The sequence below is a fragment of the Lepisosteus oculatus genome, chromosome 16 (genome assembly GCF_040954835.1).
Source record: "Lepisosteus oculatus isolate fLepOcu1 chromosome 16, fLepOcu1.hap2, whole genome shotgun sequence".
Classification (NCBI taxonomy): Eukaryota; Metazoa; Chordata; class Actinopteri; order Semionotiformes; family Lepisosteidae; genus Lepisosteus; species Lepisosteus oculatus.
Window position 1 is genome coordinate 18,071,891 of NC_090711.1, and position 26,024 is coordinate 18,097,914.

General features: G+C 53.1%; 4 non-coding genes and 1 pseudogene across 4 annotated transcripts; all 5 read left to right on the forward strand.

Annotated features, from left to right (window-relative positions):
* Window positions 1-2,062: 2,062 nt before the first annotated feature.
* On the forward strand, window positions 2,063-2,253 carry LOC138223455 (U2 spliceosomal RNA). Its single transcript, XR_011181884.1, has one exon. It is a non-coding gene; the product is annotated as a U2 spliceosomal RNA (small nuclear RNA).
* A 3,234-nt stretch (window positions 2,254-5,487) lies between these two features.
* Window positions 5,488-5,690, forward strand: LOC138223413 (U2 spliceosomal RNA; annotated as a pseudogene).
* A 6,651-nt stretch (window positions 5,691-12,341) lies between these two features.
* On the forward strand, window positions 12,342-12,531 carry LOC138223453 (U2 spliceosomal RNA). The gene has a single exon (XR_011181882.1). It is a non-coding gene; the product is annotated as a U2 spliceosomal RNA (small nuclear RNA).
* Window positions 12,532-16,009: 3,478 nt separating this feature from the next.
* LOC138223405 (U2 spliceosomal RNA) lies at window positions 16,010-16,205 on the forward strand. Its single transcript, XR_011181846.1, has one exon. It is a non-coding gene; the product is annotated as a U2 spliceosomal RNA (small nuclear RNA).
* A 5,870-nt stretch (window positions 16,206-22,075) lies between these two features.
* Window positions 22,076-22,275, forward strand: LOC138223442 (U2 spliceosomal RNA). Its single transcript, XR_011181871.1, has one exon. It is a non-coding gene; the product is annotated as a U2 spliceosomal RNA (small nuclear RNA).
* The last annotated feature ends 3,749 nt before the right edge of the window (window positions 22,276-26,024 follow it).

Sequence of the window (26,024 nt, forward strand, 5' to 3'; positions counted from 1 at the left end):
TTCGAGGTCGGCGTGCCAGCTGGACCCTCCAACTAGTACGGGATGTGATAGCGTGGTCCGAGAACAGGAACGTCCCGTTGCTGATCGCCAGCTTGGACCTAGAAAAAGCTTTTGACAATGTCTCACACACCTTTGTCTGGCAAGTGATGGAGAAGATGGGATTCGGCCCTGTCATGCTGGGCTGGTTAAAAATACTGTACTCACAGGTTGGCAGTAGAGTTCTGGTGAACGGGCACCTGGGAGGACTGGTTCTCCAAGAGTCTGGTGTGCGTCAGGGCTGCCCCCTGTCCCCATTACTTTTTGCACTATATATGGAACCTTATGCGCGGGCAGTCCAGAAGGAGCCATCCATTGACGGGATCCTCGTACCTGGGAGTGGAGGAAAAAGAGTTAAGGTGGCATTATATGCTGACGATGTTACCTTATTTCTCAGCTCTTACCTTAGCCTACAGGCGGCCTTGGACGTCTTCGAGAACTTCTCCCTCGCGTCAGGTGCAAAGCTAAACAGGGGGAAAAGTCAGATCAAGTTCTTCGGGCCTTGGAAAGAGCAGCTGGGACCAGCGCATGGATTGGACATCTGTCAAGGGCCCCTTAAGATTCTAGGGGTGTTATTCACGGCACAGGATGCTGCTTGGTGCAATTGGTCCCAGAGGCTGGAGAAGGCTAGGCTGCAGCTGACGCACTGGAAGAACAAGCAGCTGTCCTTTGTAGGTAAAGTCCTGATCCTGAAAGTGGTGTTTCTGCCTGTGCTGGTTTATCTAGCATCGGTGTATCCCATGCCTGCGCGCTTCAACAGATATCTGGTAAGGGAGGTTTTTATGTTCATGTGGGGGGGAAAATATGAGTATGTGCGCAGAGTCGATATGTATCGCCCAGTGGAAGAAGGCGGACGGGGAGTTCCCAACTTCCCTGTAAAGCTAAACTGTATATATGTGTCTGGCCTGTGTATAGCTCTGCATTCCCCAGTCTCACATCCCTTTCAGTATTTTGTCAGGTTCTGGCTATCTAGCCACGTGCGCGCCCTGGCTCAGTGGTCCAACAGTTTGCCTCATGGGAACGATCTGCCATGGCACTATCGGCATGCGACACACTGGCTGAAACAGCACCCTGAGCTTAAAGATCACCAGGTCCTGCTTAACCACAGACGGCTCTATTCTGCAGTAACTCAAGCTGAAGAGGCCAGCCTCGTAGGTGGCGTCCCCAACGTGGTCTGGCGGCGAGTCCAGCCCAGAGGGCTACAGCACCATCTAATGGATTTGAACTGGCTATCCGCTTGGGGTCGTTTGGCAGTTCGTGAGGTTTTGTTCAAACATAAGCTGACAAAGCAGCAGGAGTGTCCTAGAGCCGGGTGTCATGCGGTGGAGTCGATCAGCCACGTGTTTTGGGACTGTAATTTTGCTCAGCGGACCTGGAACAAATGTGAAACTTTGTTTAGTAGCCTGTCCTCCACTTTCTGTGTACTTCCTGCAGTTGTGTTATATGGGTTGAAGGTGGGAGGTGGGGCAAACGCTAAGAGCTTTGTGTTATGGTTGCTAGTTAGTTTAATTAAGTTTGAGTTATGGAATTCCAGGAATTTGTTAGTCAAGAGGGGAATTGTTTGTACAGTAGATGGGTTATATAGAAGGCTTTTATGGAATTTGAGAGGGTTGGTAGAAGGGGACATAAAAAGATGGGGTTTTCATGCCGCAAAGGAGAAATGGAAATCCATAGTGGATATCTGGGATTGGAAATAGTCTAGGTCCTTTAATGTTCCTGTAATTTGTAAATAAGACTGTTGGGTGAATTTGGGGGTGGAAGGTAATTTGCATAAGGGGCGGGATTATGGTAAATAGGGTTGGGGTTGGAAATCATGTACTGTGTTTTTCAAGTAAGTTGTTTATTTTATGTACGCATATCTGCTTCATGTTAATTGTGGGTTTGTTTTTGAGCAGGGGAATTGTATTGGGGTGGGTTGTGTCTATATAAGGGATGAGATTATGATATCTTTGATTTAGCTGTGTAATTGTTTTTTGTTTTTGATTGTGTTTTTGGACTTATGTATTTGTAGTTTTTGGTGTTTTATTTTGTATTTTGTATAATAAAAAAAAAAAAAAAAAAAAATCTGTTCTTATCAGTTTAATATCTGATACGTCCCCCATCGGGGGACCACATATTAAACGGATTTTTGGAACAGGGAGCTGGATCAGGAGCTTGCTCCGTCCTCTCCACGCATCGGCCCGGTATTGCAGCGCCTCCGGGAGCGGTGCACCACCTTCTCTCAGCGGTGAAAAGACAGACGTAGCTAGCGAGCGAAGTGGACTGGAGCTCCTTCTTCTCGGGTCTCGTCCCTCGTCCCTCGTCCATCTGTGTGTCTCTGTGTCCGTCTCTCTCTCGCCCTCTCGGTTCCCGTGCTCCCTCTGTGCGCTTTCCCGCGTCTCGACTCTCTGGGCAAGCAGGCCGGCCCCCTTTTCGGCTCCCGTGCGTTTTCCCTCCAAAAAACTTAGGTTTTTCAGCCTTTTCCCAGGGAGGCAGGCGTGGCTTGCTTGCTTGCTTGCTTGCTTGCTTGCTTGCTTGCTTGCTTGCTTGCTTGCTTGTGTCCGTCCCCGTCCCCGCAGGCGGGCCCCTTTCGACAGCTGGGCGTTTTCCCTCCAAAAAACTTAGTATATCCACCTTTTCTTTCTTTTTTTCAGGCAGGCAGGCAGGCGCGCGTCCCCGTCCCCGTCCCTCCCTCCGGAGAGAGAGCTGCCCCTTGCCTCTGCCCGCAGGTGCTGGCGCTCGGCTTTCGCTTGCAGCCGGTTGGGCACAGCTGCTGCCGGTGGGAGGGGCCTAAGCTAAGGAGGCCGGGCGGCTGGCGCCCCCTGCGGCTGCGGTCGTTGTCGGGCCGTTGACAGAAGATCAAAGAGCAGGGCCCCCGCCCGGGACTGGCAGGAAGGCAGCCAGGCAGGCAAGAGAGAGGGGGAGCAGAGTCCCGCTTTGAGGCCTCTGGCTGCAGGGAGGCCGGCAGCTGCGCGGGTCCCGGGCTCCAGAGGAGTCGGCCTGCGCCACTGTGCGCCAGCGGAACGCCCGCGCGTCGCTCCGCGCCTTTGTGGGCATCGCTTCTCGGCCTTTTGGCTAAGATCAAGGTTCAAGTGGCTTGACCGCAGTTCCGAGGTCTTAGTCAGAGGGTCGGGAAGGCGGCGGAGGAGGCGACGGTGGAGGCAGCTGTTGGAGGCAGAGTCAACCGGAGGGGAGAGGACGGAGCGATGGAGGCGATTGGCGGAGTTGCGGCTTCGGCAGGCGGAGAGTGGCTGGGCAGAGAGGGACGGATGCGGAATTCCGTTCGTTTCGTATGGAAGGAGAGACCGGGAACCGAAAGGATGAAGAGAGAGGAGTTTTCGGACATTGTGCTGTTCCAAGCTTTGGGCGTGGAGGTTCCGGATGTTTTTTGCTATCAAGATTTTCCTGGGAAAGGTATTTTTGATGTTTCTTTTATTTCGGAGAAAGTTTGTATGGAGAAATGGAATGTTCTTCAAGCTCAGAAGGAGAACTTGCCCTTTGTTAATTTTGTTATAGAGCCATTGTTTGCCAGAGAACTAAGGCCTTTGACTGTGCATATGCATAATCCGTATGTGCCAGAGTCTGAGCTGGTATGTTTTTTGAGAAGATTTGTGGACATTCAAGGGAATGGTGTAAAGGTTATGGACTCTAGGAATTTCTGGACGGGGAAAAGAAGGTACATGGTGCGCTTAAGGACTATTGCGTCTGAGAAAGGTGGGTATGTTCACCCACCAGCTTTCTTTACTATTGGTTCGAATGGGGGTCACCTGAATTACCCTGGGCAGCCATTTGTATGTCGGAACTGTGCAACGGAGGGTCACGTGGCAGCGGAATGCACTGTTATTTGTTGCAGAAGGTGTGGGGAAATAGGGCACAGGGCAGAGAAGTGTGCCAAGCCTTTATCTTGTAATTTGTGTGGTGAAGCAAGCCATGTGTATAAGAACTGTTTTCAAAGGTCAAGGAGCTATGCAGGTGCAGCCCGGGCTCGGTCGACTGCTGGAGAGTCTTTTGCAAGGAGGGCGGGAGCGGCTCCAGGAGAACAGAGGTCTGCGGAGAAGGAGTCTTTGGTGGCGGCTGGAGGTGTGGCGGAGAAAGATGGAGGTTTGGTGTTCCCTAAGCAGGGAGAGGGTCTGGAGGAGGTCACCGAGATGGTGAAGGCGTTGGCTGAAGATTCAGGAAGGGTGTTATGGGCAGAGAGTGTGCCTGACATCGAAATGGACGGTGATGAGGGGCCTTCGGGGAGCCAGGGGATGTTTGTTTCAGGAGTTCCTTGTCGGAAGAGGGTGGCGGATCGTGATCCTGAGGAGGTGATGGGCGTCAGCGACTCAAGTGGAACAGGTCAAGTGGCGGAGAGGGGAGTCCCTCGTCAGAAGAAAGCGGCGGTTGGTGACCCTGAGGAGGTGGAGGACGACGATCCAAGTGGGCCTGGTCAAGTGTCGGAGGGGGGCGAGGGTATTGATTGGTCAGTGGTTCAGAAGGGGAAAGGGAAAGGGAAGGGTGTTGTTAGACAAAAGGTGGAAGTGGGTGGGCAGGCAGTGGAGAGTACAAACCCCTTTGCTGTTCTAACTGAAGAGTTTGTTTCTGAGGAGGAAGAGGATTCAAGGGGGTTGGAGGTGGAAGTAGAGGGTTCTGGGAGTGGGACGGAGTTTTGGGATAAAGACATTGAGTGGAAGCAGTGGAGGGAGGAAAGAGTGGGTCGTATTTTCTCTGTCTGGCCTTTGAAAAGAAGTAAAAGGGGGTTTCGAGGGAGGGTGGATACAGAAGTGGGGAGTGTTATTATGGAGAGGGTTGATAGGAAATGGGTAATGTTTGTGTCACGGTATGTGGAAAAGAAATATCCGCAGCTTCTTTTGGAGTATTCGTTTCAGGGAAAAAGAATGTTTGAAGGGTTTCGTGTGTTGGGGAAAACTAAAGGGGAGTGTAAAGCTGCTGCTGAGAAATTTGTTAACCTGTTGTGTGAAGAAGAAAGTATGAGTGATGATGACTGTGTTTAGTTGTGTTTAGGATGCTTTTGTGCTATGTTTGTTTTTGACTAAGTAGATGTGTTTTGTTTTAAGTGGGAGTGATGGGGGTGTGTTTGTGGGGGAACTAGATAGTGTAGATGATGTTGGTGGGGAAGTGTTTGTAAACTATGTGATAGGATGCAGACTGTATAATGGGGTTAAGGGAATGAATGTATTGTAAGTTTGGGGATGGGGTTTTGTTTAATTTGCATAAGGGGCGGGGCTATGGAGATTAGTGGGGTTTGAGATTATGTAATAGATTTAGATAGATTTGTGTTTTGTATGGATTTTGTTGTGTAATAATTTGTTGGGAATTGAATGGGAAGTGTTGTTAGTATTTAGGAGTTTTTGTTAGTTGACTACTGAATGGAATTTTGTGTTTAACTGAATTTTGGGTTGAGAATGATTTTGGTTGTTATTGTGACTATTGTGTGTTTGGGATTGTGTTTTGTTCTTTGGAGTTTTTGGAATTTCTTTTGTATTTTGTATAATAAAAAAAAAAAAAAAAAAAAAAAAAAATCTGTTCTTATCAGTTTAATATCTGATACGTCCCCCATCGGGGGACCACATATTAAACGGATTTTTGGAACAGGGAGCTGGATCAGGAGCTTGCTCCGTCCTCTCCACGCATCGGCCCGGTATTGCAGCGCCTCCGGGAGCGGTGCACCACCTTCTCTCAGCGGTGAAAAGACAGACGTAGCTAGCGAGCGAAGTGGACTGGAGCTCCTTCTTCTCGGGTCTCGTCCCTCGTCCCTCGTCCATCTGTGTGTCTCTGTGTCCGTCTCTCTCTCGCCCTCTCGGTTCCCGTGCTCCCTCTGTGCGCTTTCCCGCGTCTCGACTCTCTGGGCAAGCAGGCCGGCCCCCTTTTCGGCTCCCGTGCGTTTTCCCTCCAAAAAACTTAGGTTTTTCAGCCTTTTCCCAGGGAGGCAGGCGTGGCTTGCTTGCTTGCTTGCTTGCTTGCTTGCGTGTGTGTGTCCGTCCCCGTCCCTGCAGGCGGGCCCCTTTCGACAGCTGGGCGTTTTCCCTCCAAAAAACTTAGTATATCCACCTTTTCTTTCTTTTTTTTCGGCAGGCAGGCAGGCAGGCAGGCAGGCAGGCAGGCAGGCAGGCAGGCGTGTGTGTGCGCGCGTCCCAGTCCCTCCCTCCGGAGAGAGAGCTGCCCCTTGCCTCTGCCCGCAGGTGCTGGCGCTCGGCTTTCGCTCGCAGCCGGTTGGGCACAGCTGCTGCCGGTGGGAGGGGCCTAAGCTAAGGAGGCCGGGCGGCTGGCGCCCCCTGCGGCTGCGGTCGTTGTCGGGCCGTTGACAGAAGATCAAAGAGCAGGGCCCCCGCCCGGGACTGGCAGGAAGGCAGCCAGGCAGGCAAGAGAGAGGGGGAGCAGAGTCCCGCTTTGAGGCCTCGGGCTGCAGGGAGGCCGGCAGCTGCGCGGGTCCCGGGCTCCAGAGGAGTCGGCCTGCGCCACTGTGCGCCAGCGGAACGCCCGCGCGTCGCTCCGCGCCTTTGTGGGCATCGCTTCTCGGCCTTTTGGCGAAGATCCTGAGTGCGTGGCCTGACCGCGGCTTGGGCTCTGAGTCAAAGGCGGGAAGGGGTGGACGGCGCGGCTTTTTCCAGGCGACGGCGATTTTTTCTTTGTGGCGGATAGGATTCCGGCCACTCTACACAAGATGGAGAGGACTTCAAGCAAGAATGCAAGACCAAGGCATACTGTGCGTTTTGTGCTGCGAGTGGAGGCTTCTGACAAGGATTTTGCCAAGAGGGATGCTTTCGAGGATGAAGTCCTTTTCAAGCATTTGTCCTTACAGCCTGAAGAGATCTATTGCCTCCAGGACTTTCCAGGTAAAAAGATTTTTGATTTGTCACTTTACTCTGCTGAACAGTGCACGAAAGTTTGGTCTGTTTTGACTGCTCGCAGACTGGAGGAACCTTTTGTTCATTTTTTCCTTGAACCTTTGTTTGCACGGGAGGCGAGACCCATATGGGTCCATATGAACAACCCTTTTACCCCAGACGCAGACATTGTTAATTTTCTTAAAAGATTTGTTGACGTTCAGGGCACGGGTATCAAGGAGATGGATAGGAAGAGAGTCTGGAACGGGAAAAGGAAATTTCTGGTGCGTTTCAGAGCGGACCCTAGTGCTGAAGATGGGCTCTTGCACCCTCCTGCTAACTTCTCAATTGGAACTTATACAGGTTATCTGTACTACCCTGATCAACCCTTGGCGTGTAGACGATGCAGGCAGAAGGGCCATTATGCTGCTGACTGTGATGTGGAGGTCTGTCGAAGGTGTGATACTGTGGGGCACAGCACCTTCATGTGCAGGGCTGAGCCGAAATGTAATTTGTGCGGGGTCTCTGGGCACATTTACAGGGCGTGCCCAAAGAAAGGTATGAGTTTCGCAGCCGTGGCGGGTGGCACATCGGCAGCAAGTGTTACCTCAGTTCACCAGGCAGAAGATGCAGCAGAGGGCCCGGCACCGGCGTCGCTGGTCCCTGACGCTGGCGAGGAGGTGATGGAACCTGAGGGTGTGGATCAAGGGCAGGAGGTAACGGACCACAGGCAGACGGCAACAGCACTTACCTCAGCAGAAGATCGCAGCGGCGAAGAAGAGACGGAGGCTCCGGTGAGTGCTGAGGAGGTCCTGGGGAGCGCAGAGGAGGAAGGTGGGGTCTCGCTCGCCGCGCTAGAGCATATAAGAGCGTTGGCTGAGGAATCAAGCCTGCCCTCTGCGGAGGAAGTAGGGTCAGACTGGGGGGACAGAGTGGATGAAGAGGAGGCCATGGACACCGTCCAGGCCAGGAAAGTTGTGAAAAGAAAGGCGGAAAATGATGTGCCGCCCTTGGTGAAGAAATCGGGTGTAGATCCCATGGAATACCTTGAGTCGATGGCCACAGATTCGTTGGCCCAGGCCGAATCTACTCCACTAGGGTCGGAGGGCGAGGTAAGTGGTGTGGGTGACCCCCCCCTTACGGCAGAGTCGGGTATGTCCTCAGGCTTTGTCATTCCAGAAACGGAGATGACCCCGACCTCGGCAGAAGCCTCAGAAGAACACATGCAGCCACGCGTCGCCCTGCAGAGAGAAGAACGAGATGTCTTTATATTCGCTGAGGTACCTATGAGGTTCAAGAAGTTCTGTAAATGGGACGAAAAGGCCAGCAAAATAGTCTGGCCTAGGACCTTCAATGAGCAAGGGCTATCTCCGGCAGGGATTGTCGTGCGTTGTGAGCACTCTGGTGAGGAGATTTCAACCCTCGAAGTAAAGGGCCGCAACCAGATAGATGCGACCAATAAGAAGATGTTGTTGGGTGACTTTGTAAAGAAATGGATAAGGGACAAGGGAGAACTGAAGGAGATGTACGAGGTGGGGGTGGAAAGGCGCCCTGACAAAGTGCTGAAGATTCTGGAGGTCCCGCTGCAGTTTTTGGAGGCCTGTGCCTGGAAGAACGGAAACGTGCAGTACCCGCCCCGGCCGTCAAACTTCCGACGTGTGCTGAGGTTGCATGAAGGAGTGTCAGTTGGCTGTACGCGATCAGGAGGTAAAATAGATAAACTATATTTGCAGGGACAAAGGGAGGCGTCAGTGCGTCAAGCCTACATGGAGCTGATGAGCCTTTTTACTGCCCCCTAATGTTGAAAATATTAACTTTAAATATTCGGGGTTTAAGGAACTTAGTAAAGAGGACGGCCTTTTTTTCTTACCTGAAAACCATGGTTTTTGATATTTGTTTGGTGCAGGAAGTCCATCTAAAAGATGAAAGAGACGTCATACAGTTCACTCGTGAGTGGGACAGAGGAGATTCTAGATGGAATATCGGAGGTGTCCACTCCTCGGGAGTTGGAGTTTTATTTGGCAATCGCAATTTTATAGTGGAGAAATGTGTGAATGTAGTGCCTGGGAGAGCCTTATATTTGGATATTTGTTCGGGTGAGAATTGCTTTCGGTGTGTGTGTGTGTATGCCCCGGCAATGATGGCTTTACGGGCAGATTTCTTTAAGGAACTTTATCCTGTTTGCCTTACCAACAAATGGATCATCATGGGAGGAGACTTTAACGTGGACCTCCAAGATAAGAGGGATCCAGGGGCAAAGCAGCTCAATCTTCTTCTAGCACAGTTTGGACTTTACGACTGCGCCTACCGGATCCGAAAGGAGAAAGCAGAGGCCACGTGGAGGAACGCTCAAGGTACTGTGAAGCGCCTTGATTATGTATTCGCCTCACTGGACGTACCTGTGGAGAAGGTGGTGGTGCTGCCGGTAGGTTTTTCTGACCATGCCCTAGTAGAGGCCCATTTTCCACATTTAAGGAACCAGTTTGGGCGTGGGGTGTGGAAGTTAAATACGGAGAACCTAAGAGAAGACGAATATGTCAAGGTAATGAGGTACAAATTGCAAACATGGTGGAAGGAGAGGAATCTGGGGACTCCCCTGATTGATTGGTGGGAACACTTAAAAAAGAAAATTAGAAAGGAGACCAGAATTTATGGCAGAGCAAGGCTCAAGCGTGAGCGGCAGAAGGGCAGGGCGCTGCAGGAAAGATTAAACACCTTGTTTTCCCAGTGTAATAAGGATATGTCAGTGTGCCCTGAAGATATTGCAGCAGCTAAAGCTGAACTGCGCACTTATCACGAGCAAAAGGCAAGGAGTTACCTGTTCAGAGCCCACGTGCAGTTCATACAATCTCACGAAACATGTTCCAGTTTTTTCTTCCGGCAAATTCGTCAGAGACAGAAGCGCAGTGTGATGACTGGCATTCAGACTTCGGAGGGGAAAATAGTTACTAGTAGTGAGGAGATGCTGGAAGTGGTGAGGCACTTTTACCAATGTCTTTTTTCCCTAAAGACGGTGGACGAGGCCATGGGTGCAAAGCTGCTGAGCGGTATTACAGCGCAGGTTCCTGTCAAAGCCCAAGAACAGTTGGAGGCTCCTATAAGCTTGCAGGAACTTGGCGACGCTCTGCTCGGCATGAAGGCTGGTAAGGTACCAGGTAAAGACGGACTACCAGCCGAATTTTATCGGACGTTCTGGGATATCTTAGGGCCAATCTTACTTCAGGTGACGGAGGAAATCTTTCGTAGGAAGGCTATGTGTGAGTCTATGAGGGAGGGAATCCTCACACTGTTGTATAAAAAAGGACCTGCAAAGGACCTTAAGAACTGGAGGCCGCTGCAGATGTTGTGCGTGGACTATAAGCTGATCGCTAAAGTGCTGGTAAACCGCTTGAAGGGGGTCCTAGCTCATGTGATCGGTTGGGACCAAACCTGCGGGGTTCGAGGTCGGCGTGCCAGCTGGACCCTCCAACTAGTACGGGATGTGATAGCGTGGTCCGAGAACAGGAACGTCCCGTTGCTGATCGCCAGCTTGGACCTAGAAAAAGCTTTTGACAATGTCTCACACACCTTTGTCTGGCAAGTGATGGAGAAGATGGGATTCGGCCCTGTCATGCTGGGCTGGTTAAAAATACTGTACTCACAGGTTGGCAGTAGAGTTCTGGTGAACGGGCACCTGGGAGGACTGGTTCTCCAAGAGTCTGGTGTGCGTCAGGGCTGCCCCCTGTCCCCATTACTTTTTGCACTATATATGGAACCTTATGCGCGGGCAGTCCAGAAGGAGCCATCCATTGACGGGATCCTCGTACCTGGGAGTGGAGGAAAAAGAGTTAAGGTGGCATTATATGCTGACGATGTTACCTTATTTCTCAGCTCTTACCTTAGCCTACAGGCGGCCTTGGACGTCTTCGAGAACTTCTCCCTCGCGTCAGGTGCAAAGCTAAACAGGGGGAAAAGTCAGATCAAGTTCTTCGGGCCTTGGAAAGAACAGCTGGGACCAGCGCATGGATTGGACATCTGTCAAGGGCCCCTTAAGATTCTAGGGGTGTTATTCACGGCACAGGATGCTGCTTGGTGCAATTGGTCCCAGAGGCTGGAGAAGGCTAGGCTGCAGCTGACGCACTGGAAGAACAAGCAGCTGTCCTTTGTAGGTAAAGTCCTGATCCTGAAAGTGGTGTTTCTGCCTGTGCTGGTTTATCTAGCATCGGTGTATCCCATGCCTGCGCGCTTCAACAGATATCTGGTAAGGGAGGTTTTTATGTTCATGTGGGGGGGAAAATATGAGTATGTGCGCAGAGTCGATATGTATCGCCCAGTGGAAGAAGGCGGACGGGGAGTTCCCAACTTCCCTGTAAAGCTAAACTGTATATATGTGTCTGGCCTGTGTATAGCTCTGCATTCCCCAGTCTCACATCCCTTTCAGTATTTTGTCAGGTTCTGGCTATCTAGCCACGTGCGCGCCCTGGCTCAGTGGTCCAACAGTTTGCCTCATGGGAACGATCTGCCATGGCACTATCGGCATGCGACACACTGGCTGAAACAGCACCCTGAGCTTAAAGATCACCAGGTCCTGCTTAACCACAGACGGCTCTATTCTGCAGTAACTCAAGCTGAAGAGGCCAGCCTCGTAGGTGGCGTCCCCAACGTGGTCTGGCGGCGAGTCCAGCCCAGAGGGCTACAGCACCATCTAATGGATTTGAACTGGCTATCCGCTTGGGGTCGTTTGGCAGTTCGTGAGGTTTTGTTCAAACATAAGCTGACAAAGCAGCAGGAGTGTCCTAGAGCCGGGTGTCATGCGGTGGAGTCGATCAGCCACGTGTTTTGGGACTGTAATTTTGCTCAGCGGACCTGGAACAAATGTGAAACTTTGTTTAGTAGCCTGTCCTCCACTTTCTGTGTACTTCCTGCAGTTGTGTTATATGGGTTGAAGGTGGGAGGTGGGGCAAACGCTAAGAGCTTTGTGTTATGGTTGCTAGTTAGTTTAATTAAGTTTGAGTTATGGAATTCCAGGAATTTGTTAGTCAAGAGGGGAATTGTTTGTACAGTAGATGGGTTATATAGAAGGCTTTTATGGAATTTGAGAGGGTTGGTAGAAGGGGACATAAAAAGATGGGGTTTTCATGCCGCAAAGGAGAAATGGAAATCCATAGTGGATATCTGGGATTGGAAATAGTCTAGGTCCTTTAATGTTCCTGTAATTTGTAAATAAGACTGTTGGGTGAATTTGGGGGTGGAAGGTAATTTGCATAAGGGGCGGGATTATGGTAAATAGGGTTGGGGTTGGAAATCATGTACTGTGTTTTTCAAGTAAGTTGTTTATTTTATGTACGCATATCTGCTTCATGTTAATTGTGGGTTTGTTTTTGAGCAGGGGAATTGTATTGGGGTGGGTTGTGTCTATATAAGGGATGAGATTATGATATCTTTGATTTAGCTGTGTAATTGTTTTTTGTTTTTGATTGTGTTTTTGGACTTATGTATTTGTAGTTTTTGGTGTTTTATTTTGTATTTTGTATAATAAAAAAAAAAAAAAAAAAAATCTGTTCTTATCAGTTTAATATCTGATACGTCCCCCATCGGGGGACCACATATTAAACGGATTTTTGGAACAGGGAGCTGGATCAGGAGCTTGCTCCGTCCTCTCCACGCATCGGCCCGGTATTGCAGCGCCTCCGGGAGCGGTGCACCACCTTCTCTCAGCGGTGAAAAGACAGACGTAGCTAGCGAGCGAAGTGGACTGGAGCTCCTTCTTCTCGGGTCTCGTCCCTCGTCCCTCGTCCATCTGTGTGTCTCTGTGTCCGTCTCTCTCTCGCCCTCTCGGTTCCCGTGCTCCCTCTGTGCGCTTTCCCGCGTCTCGACTCTCTGGGCAAGCAGGCCGGCCCCCTTTTCGGCTCCCGTGCGTTTTCCCTCCAAAAAACTTAGGTTTTTCAGCCTTTTCCCAGGGAGGCAGGCGTGGCTTGCTTGCTTGCTTGCTTGCTTGCTTGCTTGCTTGCTTGCTTGCTTGCTTGCTTGCTTGTGTCCGTCCCCGTCCCCGCAGGCGGGCCCCTTTCGACAGCTGGGCGTTTTCCCTCCAAAAAACTTAGTATATCCACCTTTTCTTTCTTTTTTTCAGGCAGGCAGGCAGGCGCGCGTCCCCGTCCCCGTCCCTCCCTCCGGAGAGAGAGCTGCCCCTTGCCTCTGCCCGCAGGTGCTGGCGCTCGGCTTTCGCTTGCAGCCGGTTGGGCACAGCTGCTGCCGGTGGGAGGGGCCTAAGCTAAGGAGGCCGGGCGGCTGGCGCCCCCTGCGGCTGCGGTCGTTGTCGGGCCGTTGACAGAAGATCAAAGAGCAGGGCCCCCGCCCGGGACTGGCAGGAAGGCAGCCAGGCAGGCAAGAGAGAGGGGGAGCAGAGTCCCGCTTTGAGGCCTCTGGCTGCAGGGAGGCCGGCAGCTGCGCGGGTCCCGGGCTCCAGAGGAGTCGGCCTGCGCCACTGTGCGCCAGCGGAACGCCCGCGCGTCGCTCCGCGCCTTTGTGGGCATCGCTTCTCGGCCTTTTGGCTAAGATCAAGGTTCAAGTGGCTTGACCGCAGTTCCGAGGTCTTAGTCAGAGGGTCGGGAAGGCGGCGGAGGAGGCGACGGTGGAGGCAGCTGTTGGAGGCAGAGTCAACCGGAGGGGAGAGGACGGAGCGATGGAGGCGATTGGCGGAGTTGCGGCTTCGGCAGGCGGAGAGTGGCTGGGCAGAGAGGGACGGATGCGGAATTCCGTTCGTTTCGTATGGAAGGAGAGACCGGGAACCGAAAGGATGAAGAGAGAGGAGTTTTCGGACATTGTGCTGATCCAAGCTTTGGGCGTGGAGGTTCCGGATGTTTTTTGCTATCAAGATTTTCCTGGGAAAGGTATTTTTGATGTTTCTTTTATTTCTGAGAAAGTTTGTATGGAGAAATGGAATGTTCTTCAAGCTCAGAAGGAGAACTTGCCCTTTGTTAATTTTGTTATAGAGCCATTGTTTGTCAGAGAACTAAGGCCTTTGACTGTGCATATGCATAATCCATATGTGCCAGAGTCTGAGCTGGTATGTTTTTTGAGAAGATTTGTGGACATTCAAGGGAATGGTGTAAAGGTTATGGACTCTAGGAACTTCTGGACGGGGAAAAGAAGGTACATGGTGCGCTTAAGGACTATTGCGTCTGAGAAAGGTGGGTATGTTCACCCACCAGCTTTCTTTATGATCGGTTCGAATGGAGGTCACCTGAATTACCCTGGGCAGCCTTTTGTATGTCGGAACTGTGCAGCGGAGGGTCACGTGGCAGCTGAATGCACTGTTATATGTTGCAGAAGGTGTGGGGAAAGAGGGCACAAGGCAGAGAAGTGTACCAAGCCCTTATCTTGTAATTTGTGTGGTGAAGCCAGCCATGTGTATAAGAACTGTTTCCAAAGGTCAAGGAGCTATGCAGGTGCAGCCCGGGCTCGGTCGACTGCTGGAGAGTCTTTTGCAAGGAGGACGGGAGCGGCTCCAGGAGAACAGAGGTCTGCGGAGAAGGAGTCTATGGTGGAGGCTGGAGGTGTGGCGGAGAAGGATGGAGTTTCGGTGGCCCCTAAGCAGGGAGAGGGTCCGGAGGAGGTCGCCGAGATGGTGGAGGAGTTGGTCGAGGAATCAGGAAGGGTGTCGTGGGCGGAGAGTGTGCCTGACATTGAAATGGATGGTGATGAGGGGCCTTCGGGGAGCCGGGGGATGTCTGTTTCAGGAATTCCTAGTCGGAAGAGGGTGGCGGATCGGGATCCTGAGGAGGTGAAGGGTGACGACGACTCAAGCGGGACAGGCCAAGTGGCGGAGAGGGGAGTCTCTCGCAGGAAGAAAGTGGCGGCTGGTGATCCTGAGGAGGTGGAGGACGACGATCCAAGTGGACCTGGTCAAGTGTCGGAGGGGGGCGAGGGTATTGATTGGTCAGTGGTTCAGAAGGGGAAAGGGAAAGGGAAGGGTGTTGTTAGGCAAGAGGTGGAAGTGGGTGGGCAGGCAGTGGAGAGTGCAAACCCCTTCGCTGTTCTAACTGTTGATATTGATTCTGAGAAGGTGGAGGGTGATGTATTAAAGGGGGAGGTGCGGATGGGGGGGGGAGAGATGGATTTTTGGGATGGAGACATTGAGTGGAAGCAGTGGAGGGAGGAGAGGAAGAGACGTATTCATTTTGAATGGCCTTTGGGGAAAAATAGAAAAGCGGTGGATAGGAATATGTTTGAAGATCTTTTGGTGCCTTTGGATAGGAAACGGGTGATGGCTGTGTCACGGTATATGGAAAAGAAGTTTCCACAGCTTCTTTTTGAATACTCGGTTCCGGGAAAAAGAATGGTTAGAGGGCTACGTGTGTCGGGAAAAGGTAAAGCGATGTGTAATGATGCTGCTGTTTCATTTATTAAAATGTTGTGTAAAGGGAATAGTGAGAGTAGTGTTTCAGATGATGAATGTGTTTAATTGTGATGGGATACAGATTGTATTTAATGGAGGTAAGGAAATGAATGTATTGTAAGTTTGGGGATGAGGGTTTGATTGATTTGCATAAGGGGCGGGAGTAGGGAGATTAGTGGGGTTTGAGATTGTGTAATAGATTTAAGCAGATTTGTGTTTTGTAGAGATTTTGCTGTGTAATGATTTGTTGAAAATTGAATGGGAAGTGTTGTTAGTACTCAGAAGTTTTTGTTAGTCGAAAAAAGGGGAAAGAATGGGATTTGTATTAGTATAACAAGAAATTGTTTTGTTTTTTATATGAATTTTGGATTCTTTGTTTTTTTGTATGTGTTTGACTTGTTTGAAACGTGGGTTTATGTAATGGGTGGTTTGGGAGGGGACTTGTTTGTGACGGGTGGTGCTGGGAGTTAATTCAAGGATTGTGGAAATGTATGAATTGTAAATTTGGGAAGGGGGTTTTGGTTCAATTTGCATAATGGGTGGGATTATGGTAATAATTGGGGTTCTGAGCTATGATATGGGGATGTACAGATTTTGTTGTGTATTGATTTTGCTGTGTAATTAATTGTTGAGAATTGAGTGGGAAGGGTTGTTAGTATTTAGAAGTTTTTGTTAGTCAACTATTGAATGGAATTTTGTGTTTAACAGGATTATGGGTTGAGATGACTTTGGTTGTTATTGTGATTATTGTGTATTTGGGGATTGTGTTTTGTTCTTTGGAGTTTGTGGAATTTCTTTTGTAATTTTGCAATAAAAAAAAAAAAAAAAAAAAATCTGTTCTTATCAGTTTAATATCTGATACGTCCCCCATCGGGGGACCACATATTAAACGGATTTTTGGAACAGGGAGCTGGATCAGGAGCTTGCTCCGTCCTCTCCACGCATCGGCCCGGTATTGCAGCGCCTCCGGGAGCGGTGCACCACCTTCTCTCAGCGGTGAAAAGACAGACGTAGCTAGCGAGCGAAGTGGACTGGAGCTCCTTCTTCTCGGGTCTCGTCCCTCGTCCCTCGTCCATCTGTGTGTCTCTGTGTCCGTCTCTCTCTCGCCCTCTCGGTTCCCGTGCTCCCTCTGTGCGCTTTCCCGCGTCTCGACTCTCTGGGCAAGCAGGCCGGCCCCCTTTTCGGCTCCCGTGCGTTTTCCCTCCAAAAAACTTAGGTTTTTCAGCCTTTTCCCAGGGAGGCAGGCGTGGCTTGCTTGCTTGCTTGCTTGCTTGCTTGCTTGCTTGCTTGCTTGCTTGCTTGCTTGTGTCCGTCCCCGTCCCCGCAGGCGGGCCCCTTTCGACAGCTGGGCGTTTTCCCTCCAAAAAACTTAGTATATCCACCTTTTCTTTCTTTTTTTCAGGCAGGCAGGCAGGCGCGCGTCCCCGTCCCCGTCCCTCCCTCCGGAGAGAGAGCTGCCCCTTGCCTCTGCCCGCAGGTGCTGGCGCTCGGCTTTCGCTTGCAGCCGGTTGGGCACAGCTGCTGCCGGTGGGAGGGGCCTAAGCTAAGGAGGCCGGGCGGCTGGCGCCCCCTGCGGCTGCGGTCGTTGTCGGGCCGTTGACAGAAGATCAAAGAGCAGGGCCCCCGCCCGGGACTGGCAGGAAGGCAGCCAGGCAGGCAAGAGAGAGGGGGAGCAGAGTCCCGCTTTGAGGCCTCTGGCTGCAGGGAGGCCGGCAGCTGCGCGGGTCCCGGGCTCCAGAGGAGTCGGCCTGCGCCACTGTGCGCCAGCGGAACGCCCGCGCGTCGCTCCGCGCCTTTGTGGGCATCGCTTCTCGGCCTTTTGGCTAAGGTCAGAGGTCGAGGGAGAGAGAGCGGAGGACTCCTAAGAAGAGGACAACCCCTTTGGACTACAAGTGGACGGAACCCGGATTGTTTTTTGGATTTGCCTTGGATCACGGACTTTGGACTCGTTTGCACGGAAGGGTGAGTGGGCTGCTCTGCAGCCGCAGGCTGCGTCCCCACTATGGCTACGGATCCCGGGGAACCGAGGAGGGCCGGGAAGGAGCCGAGTGTAAAATGGACCATCCGGTTCAGCTGGAGGTTGGAAACGGAGATGCCTGGGAGAGAAGAGTTTGAGGACAAGATCTTGTTTGACCTATTGGGGATCAGCGTTGCGGAGTTGAAGTGCGTGCAAGGGAACCGGGCACAGAAGTTCCTGGATGTCACCTTTATGAGTGCGACTATCTACAGGGATGCGGTAAGGAAATGTCTGCAGGCCATAAAGGAAGAGAAGATGCGTGAGTACGAGTGTGGCGGCTTGAAAGGTGATAACAAACGGTGGGTGGTGGTGCACATGTTCGAGCCTTTTCTTACCGATGCCGACATTACAACGTTTCTGCGCCGGTATGTCGATGTGCGGAATGGGCCCACTGTTATTCAGGACACCAGGAAGGTCTGGACCGGCAAGAGAAGGTACGAGGTTGAACTTCGCCAGGATCAGCATTCGCTTGACGGTTTCTCCCACCCACCAGGCACCTTCGCCATCGGCTCAGGTAGGGGGTACCTGTATTATTATAACCAGCCGGAGTTCTGCAGGAAGTGTCGGGGTTTTGGACACCGAGAGGGGACGTGCCAGGAAACGGAGTGTGGACGGTGCCGGTCCCGGGACCACACGACACGGAACTGCAAGGTCAAAGAGTGTTCCCTGTGTGGCAACACAGGCCACTTGTTCCGGCAGTGTGTCAAAAGGAGCGCCGATTTCATCAGGGCGGAGTACGAGGGTGTAAGGCTGGCAGGAGAGGACAGCGAGGGTGAGGAGCGGCCGGTGAGCGGCAGTGCCCCCGGTGGAGGAGAGAAGGAAAAGGGCGGACAACAGAAGTCGGTGGAAGAAGAGCGGCAGGAGGAGGAACAGCCGGGAACATCGCGGGAGGTTGAGGACAACGAGGGCAGCTGGGCAACGGTGGTGAAGTCGGGGCGCCGCCTGAAGGGGAGGGGAGCGCCGGCGGCACCAACACCAGTAGTGGAGGAGAAGGTGACGGCCCTGCAGGGCAAGAGAGCGAGGAAAATGAAGAAGAGAGTGGGAGAGAAACAGCTACGACAGGAGACCCAGGAGAAGAAGAAGAAGACCGTCGAGGGGGAAGACGAGGAGGAAGACCAAGTCGAGGTAGGGGGCCCTGAGAGGATGGAGGAGGAAGCAGGGTGCCTGACTACCTCGACCGACTCGGAGGACGACACGGACGAAGAATCCCTTCCTGCAGGACAAGGATCGGGACCAGGGCCAATGTCGATGTCCGTATACTCGGTTGCGCAGGAAGCGACGTCGGACGGCAGCCCGTTCGTGACCTGCCAGCCGGACACGCCCACCCCCGAACAAGGAATCCAGGACAGCCCCTATGAAATCGGATACATGTCCACTGGGGACTCATCAGTGAGTACAGCAGGGACAGCAAGCTCCCCCGAGCAAAGCCCGGGGGAAGAGATGGAGAGTGACGTAAACCCCCATGACCCGCCATGACCCTTGCGGCAGCAACGGTCAATGTGAGGGGTTTGAGGAAGCAGGACAAGAGAGCGGCAGTCTTCCAATACCTGTCTCAGAGGCACCTGGACGTGGTCTTCCTGCAGGAAGTCCACCTCAAGGACCTCAACGACGTGAGGACCTTTCGGAGGGAGTGGAGGAAGGGTCCTTCGTGGTGGAGCGTCGGAGGGGTGAACTCCACTGGCGTCGGCATCTTGTGCGGCTCACCAGGTTTCGTCGTTCAGTCGGTCAGCTCGGCAATCCCCGGACGTCTGCTGGTGGTAGACGGGATCTGGAGGAGAACCAGGATCAGGTTAATCAGCGCGTACGCCCCAGCAGACAGACGGCAGCAGGGCGCTTTCCTGAAAGACCTGGAGCCCCTGCTGTATACCAACAGGGAGCTGATCGTGGGCGGCGATTTCAATATCGACCTGGGAGACGCACACGGCCAGGGAGTTCATCTTTTGAGGTCCTTGATCGAAGACTTCGGCCTTAGAGACGGGTTTCGGAACGTCGCACACCACACGTGGGACAACGGGAGAGGGATCTTCCGGCGTTTGGACTACATCCTCTCTACTGTAAAGTGGAAAGTCCTGAGCAGGCAAGTGACCCCCACCTGGTTTTCGGACCATCGGCTGCTATCGGTCTCTTTTGGTGTTGAGGACCCCGGCTTCCAGGCTGGATACTGGAAGCTGAACAGGCAAGTTCTGCAGGAGGCGAGATATCGGAAGAAGATCGAAGCAGTGCTGAGGGACTTCGAGAAGAGGAGGGAGCTTTACAGCTCCTCGGTGCACTGGTGGGAATCATGTAAAGAGACTCTCGCGACGGTCACCAAGCGTTACTGCTGGATCCGGCGGAGTTTGGAGGAACGCCAGTGTGCCCATCTTCAAGAAGAGCTCGAGGCACTGTACGAGCAGCTGAACCAGGGGGGCGCTTTCGACGGCAAAAGGATTGCTATTGTTAGAAGCCTGCTCAGAGACCAGTGGCTGCAGAGAGCAAAGGACTTTCTTTTCAGACTGCGGGGAGTGTGGAGAGAAGGGGAAGAACGATGCTCGCCCCAGTTCTTCGGCGCTGTGAGGAGACGTCAGGAACGATGTCTCTTCGAAAGCATCCAGCGCGAAGACGGGACTGCAGCCACGGACATACCCGGGATGTTAGAGTGCGCCACAGGTTTCTACACGTCTCTGTTTCAGGAGAAGGAGACCGACTCCAGCATCAGGGAGAAGCTCCTGGAAGGTGTGGAGAGGGTGGTGGACGATACCTCCACCCTGGTCGGGCCAGTGTCAGGGGCAGAACTGGAAAAAGCAATGCTCGGACTGAAGAAGGGCACTGTCCCTGGCATTGACGGGCTACCGACAGAGTTCTACTCCACTTTCTGGAGCCACCTGGAGCCCTTCTTGGTGCAGGTCTTCAATGAGGCCCTGAACAGCGATGATCTGGGCCTCTCCATGAAGACCGGGGTCATCTCACTGATCCATAAAGGCGGAGACAAGGCGGACCTGGGCAACTGGAGGCCGATCCAGCTTCTGTGCACAGACTACAAGATCTTGGCCAGGGTGCTGGTCGGCCGCCTGAGGACGGTGATGCCGGAGCTGGTTGGGGCGGACCAGACATGTGGCGTGGCAGGCCGGAAGATCAGCTGGAACCTTCAGCTGATCCGGGACACCATCGCCTGGGTTGAGGATAGAGGCCTGCCGCTCATGCTGGTGAGCCTGGACCAAGCAAAGGCGTTCGACCGGGTCCACCACGGAATCCTGTGGGCACTCCTGCGGAGGAAGGGTCTGCCTGACAGCTTTGTCAGGTGGATCAAGGCGCTATACACCGGCGCGAAATCCCGGGTATGTGTGAACGGAGCAGTAGGGAGGAGTATCCCAGTAAGATGTGGTGTGCGACAGGGCTGTCCGCTGTCACCCCTGCTGTACGTCACTTACCTCGAACTCCTGCTGGACCAGCTGCGGAGGGATCCTGCAGTGAAAGGAATACAGGTGCCAGGTGGAGGCGGGCAGGAGGCGAAGATCGCCGCCTACGCGGACGACATCACACTCTTCCTGAGCTCCGAAAGAAGCTTGGGGAGAGTATTGGAGATCGTGGAGGCGTATTCCAGAGGCACCGGCGCCCAACTGAACCACGCCAAGAGCCTAGTGAAACTGTTCGGAGCCTGGTCATACGAACCACGGATTGTCGGGGGACTGACAAGGACGACGGACCCGGTGAAAGTCTTGGGGGTCCTCTTTCACACCACGGACCCCTCGGGCTTGAACTGGGAGGCCAGGTTCCGGAAAGTTAACCAGAAGCTGGGCCTTTGGCAGCGACGACACCTAACGTGGATCGGAAAGGCGCTGGTGCTGAAGGTGGAAATCCTGCCCCTTCTGCTCCACCTGGCAGTGGTATACCCCCTACCTGCAATGAAAAGAAAAGAACTTGCACGAGCCGTCTTCACCTTTGTGTGGGGGCACACGTACGAGCGCATCAGGAGAAAGGACATGAGCAGGCCTGTTGAAGATGGGGGCAGGGGGATACTGGACCTCCCAACGAAGTTGGACTGCGCCTTCGTGGCAGGACTGTGCGTGGTCCTGCATAGCAACCCGCCTCACCTGTGCAGCCGTTTCGTGAGCCTCTGGCTCTCAGCACACATGCGACACCTGACCGTCTGGAGCAACACGACCCCGAAAGCCGAGCGGCTCCCGCTGCACTACCGCCACGCAGTGCAGTGGCTGCGGGCACACCCGGAGGTAAGGGACGGTACAACTGCGCTGAGCCACCGAGAACTGTACAGTACCGTTATGGAGGAGGACAGGCCAGCGATTCTGGGTGTGCCCAGGGACACCTGGCAGCAGGCCCAACCGAAGGGCCTGGACAACAAGTTAAAGGATCTAAACTGGCTCGGCATATGGGGTCGGATGACGGTCAGGGCGGTCATGCACTCGCATGGCCTATCCAGGCAGAGCCAGTGCCCGAGACAAGGCTGCACAGCAGAAGAAACAGTCCATCATGTTTTCTGGGAGTGCGGGTTTGCACAGAAGGTGTGGAGGTCCAGTCAACCCCTTTTCAAGCAGGTGGGCTTGGTTTTCCCCTTGTCCCTAGCATTGGTGATGAAAGGAGTGCCCGGTTCCAGAAGGTGGAATGCGCGCTTCCTCCTCTGGCTACTGATCAGCCTAACCAAGCTCTGCGTGTGGGACGCACGGACAGAGCTGGTTAGGCACAACGTGGAGATACCAGTCCCAGGCATCCTCCAGAAAGTAAGAAGAGATGTGGCAAGAAGAATCCAATGGGATGTCAAGCGCTGGGGTTTTGCGGCTGCGAAGGAGCGCTGGAAGGACTTGATCACGTGGTGTTAAAGGTGGTGGGTAGTTTGAAAATTTAAGCACTTTTTGTACTGTTTTCTAATAAAAAAAAAAAAAAAAAAAAAATCTGTTCTTATCAGTTTAATATCTGATACGTCCCCCATCGGGGGACCACATATTAAACGGATTTTTGGAACAGGGAGCTGGATCAGGAGCTTGCTCCGTCCTCTCCACGCATCGGCCCGGTATTGCAGCGCCTCCGGGAGCGGTGCACCACCTTCTCTCAGCGGTGAAAAGACAGACGTAGCTAGCGAGCGAAGTGGACTGGAGCTCCTTCTTCTCGGGTCTCGTCCCTCGTCCCTCGTCCATCTGTGTGTCTCTGTGTCCGTCTCTCTCTCGCCCTCTCGGTTCCCGTGCTCCCTCTGTGCGCTTTCCCGCGTCTCGACTCTCTGGGCAAGCAGGCCGGCCCCCTTTTCGGCTCCCGTGCGTTTTCCCTCCAAAAAACTTAGGTTTTTCAGCCTTTTCCCAGGGAGGCAGGCGTGGCTTGCTTGCTTGCTTGCTTGCTTGCTTGCTTGCTTGCTTGCTTGCTTGCTTGCTTGCTTGTGTCCGTCCCCGTCCCCGCAGGCGGGCCCCTTTCGACAGCTGGGCGTTTTCCCTCCAAAAAACTTAGTATATCCACCTTTTCTTTCTTTTTTTCAGGCAGGCAGGCAGGCGCGCGTCCCCGTCCCCGTCCCTCCCTCCGGAGAGAGAGCTGCCCCTTGCCTCTGCCCGCAGGTGCTGGCGCTCGGCTTTCGCTTGCAGCCGGTTGGGCACAGCTGCTGCCGGTGGGAGGGGCCTAAGCTAAGGAGGCCGGGCGGCTGGCGCCCCCTGCGGCTGCGGTCGTTGTCGGGCCGTTGACAGAAGATCAAAGAGCAGGGCCCCCGCCCGGGACTGGCAGGAAGGCAGCCAGGCAGGCAAGAGAGAGGGGGAGCAGAGTCCCGCTTTGAGGCCTCTGGCTGCAGGGAGGCCGGCAGCTGCGCGGGTCCCGGGCTCCAGAGGAGTCGGCCTGCGCCACTGTGCGCCAGCGGAACGCCCGCGCGTCGCTCCGCGCCTTTGTGGGCATCGCTTCTCGGCCTTTTGGCGAAGATCCTGAGTGCGTGGCCTGACCGCGGCTTGGGCTCTGAGTCAAAGGCGGGAAGGGGTGGACGGCGCGGCTTTTTCCAGGCGACGGCGATTTTTTCTTTGTGGCGGATAGGATTCCGGCCACTCTACACAAGATGGAGAGGACTTCAAGCAAGAATGCAAGACCAAGGCATACTGTGCGTTTTGTGCTGCGAGTGGAGGCTTCTGACAAGGATTTTGCCAAGAGGGATGCTTTCGAGGATGAAGTCCTTTTCAAGCATTTGTCCTTACAGCCTGAAGAGATCTATTGCCTCCAGGACTTTCCAGGTAAAAAGATTTTTGATTTGTCACTTTACTCTGCTGAACAGTGCACGAAAGTTTGGTCTGTTTTGACTGCTCGCAGACTGGAGGAACCTTTTGTTCATTTTTTCCTTGAACCTTTGTTTGCACGGGAGGCGAGACCCATATGGGTCCATATGAACAACCCTTTTACCCCAGACGCAGACATTGTTAATTTTCTTAAAAGATTTGTTGACGTTCAGGGCACGGGTATCAAGGAGATGGATAGGAAGAGAGTCTGGAACGGGAAAAGGAAATTTCTGGTGCGTTTCAGAGCGGACCCTAGTGCTGAAGATGGGCTCTTGCACCCTCCTGCTAACTTCTCAATTGGAACTTATACAGGTTATCTGTACTACCCTGATCAACCCTTGGCGTGTAGACGATGCAGGCAGAAGGGCCATTATGCTGCTGACTGTGATGTGGAGGTCTGTCGAAGGTGTGATACTGTGGGGCACAGCACCTTCATGTGCAGGGCTGAGCCGAAATGTAATTTGTGCGGGGTCTCTGGGCACATTTACAGGGCGTGCCCAAAGAAAGGTATGAGTTTCGCAGCCGTGGCGGGTGGCACATCGGCAGCAAGTGTTACCTCAGTTCACCAGGCAGAAGATGCAGCAGAGGGCCCGGCACCGGCGTCGCTGGTCCCTGACGCTGGCGAGGAGGTGATGGAACCTGAGGGTGTGGATCAAGGGCAGGAGGTAACGGACCACAGGCAGACGGCAACAGCACTTACCTCAGCAGAAGATCGCAGCGGCGAAGAAGAGACGGAGGCTCCGGTGAGTGCTGAGGAGGTCCTGGGGAGCGCAGAGGAGGAAGGTGGGGTCTCGCTCGCCGCGCTAGAGCATATAAGAGCGTTGGCTGAGGAATCAAGCCTGCCCTCTGCGGAGGAAGTAGGGTCAGACTGGGGGGACAGAGTGGATGAAGAGGAGGCCATGGACACCGTCCAGGCCAGGAAAGTTGTGAAAAGAAAGGCGGAAAATGATGTGCCGCCCTTGGTGAAGAAATCGGGTGTAGATCCCATGGAATACCTTGAGTCGATGGCCACAGATTCGTTGGCCCAGGCCGAATCTACTCCACTAGGGTCGGAGGGCGAGGTAAGTGGTGTGGGTGACCCCCCCCTTACGGCAGAGTCGGGTATGTCCTCAGGCTTTGTCATTCCAGAAACGGAGATGACCCCGACCTCGGCAGAAGCCTCAGAAGAACACATGCAGCCACGCGTCGCCCTGCAGAGAGAAGAACGAGATGTCTTTATATTCGCTGAGGTACCTATGAGGTTCAAGAAGTTCTGTAAATGGGACGAAAAGGCCAGCAAAATAGTCTGGCCTAGGACCTTCAATGAGCAAGGGCTATCTCCGGCAGGGATTGTCGTGCGTTGTGAGCACTCTGGTGAGGAGATTTCAACCCTCGAAGTAAAGGGCCGCAACCAGATAGATGCGACCAATAAGAAGATGTTGTTGGGTGACTTTGTAAAGAAATGGATAAGGGACAAGGGAGAACTGAAGGAGATGTACGAGGTGGGGGTGGAAAGGCGCCCTGACAAAGTGCTGAAGATTCTGGAGGTCCCGCTGCAGTTTTTGGAGGCCTGTGCCTGGAAGAACGGAAACGTGCAGTACCCGCCCCGGCCGTCAAACTTCCGACGTGTGCTGAGGTTGCATGAAGGAGTGTCAGTTGGCTGTACGCGATCAGGAGGTAAAATAGATAAACTATATTTGCAGGGACAAAGGGAGGCGTCAGTGCGTCAAGCCTACATGGAGCTGATGAGCCTTTTTACTGCCCCCTAATGTTGAAAATATTAACTTTAAATATTCGGGGTTTAAGGAACTTAGTAAAGAGGACGGCCTTTTTTTCTTACCTGAAAACCATGGTTTTTGATATTTGTTTGGTGCAGGAAGTCCATCTAAAAGATGAAAGAGACGTCATACAGTTCACTCGTGAGTGGGACAGAGGAGATTCTAGATGGAATATCGGAGGTGTCCACTCCTCGGGAGTTGGAGTTTTATTTGGCAATCGCAATTTTATAGTGGAGAAATGTGTGAATGTAGTGCCTGGGAGAGCCTTATATTTGGATATTTGTTCGGGTGAGAATTGCTTTCGGTGTGTGTGTGTGTATGCCCCGGCAATGATGGCTTTACGGGCAGATTTCTTTAAGGAACTTTATCCTGTTTGCCTTACCAACAAATGGATCATCATGGGAGGAGACTTTAACGTGGACCTCCAAGATAAGAGGGATCCAGGGGCAAAGCAGCTCAATCTTCTTCTAGCACAGTTTGGACTTTACGACTGCGCCTACCGGATCCGAAAGGAGAAAGCAGAGGCCACGTGGAGGAACGCTCAAGGTACTGTGAAGCGCCTTGATTATGTATTCGCCTCACTGGACGTACCTGTGGAGAAGGTGGTGGTGCTGCCGGTAGGTTTTTCTGACCATGCCCTAGTAGAGGCCCATTTTCCACATTTAAGGAACCAGTTTGGGCGTGGGGTGTGGAAGTTAAATACGGAGAACCTAAGAGAAGACGAATATGTCAAGGTAATGAGGTACAAATTGCAAACATGGTGGAAGGAGAGGAATCTGGGGACTCCCCTGATTGATTGGT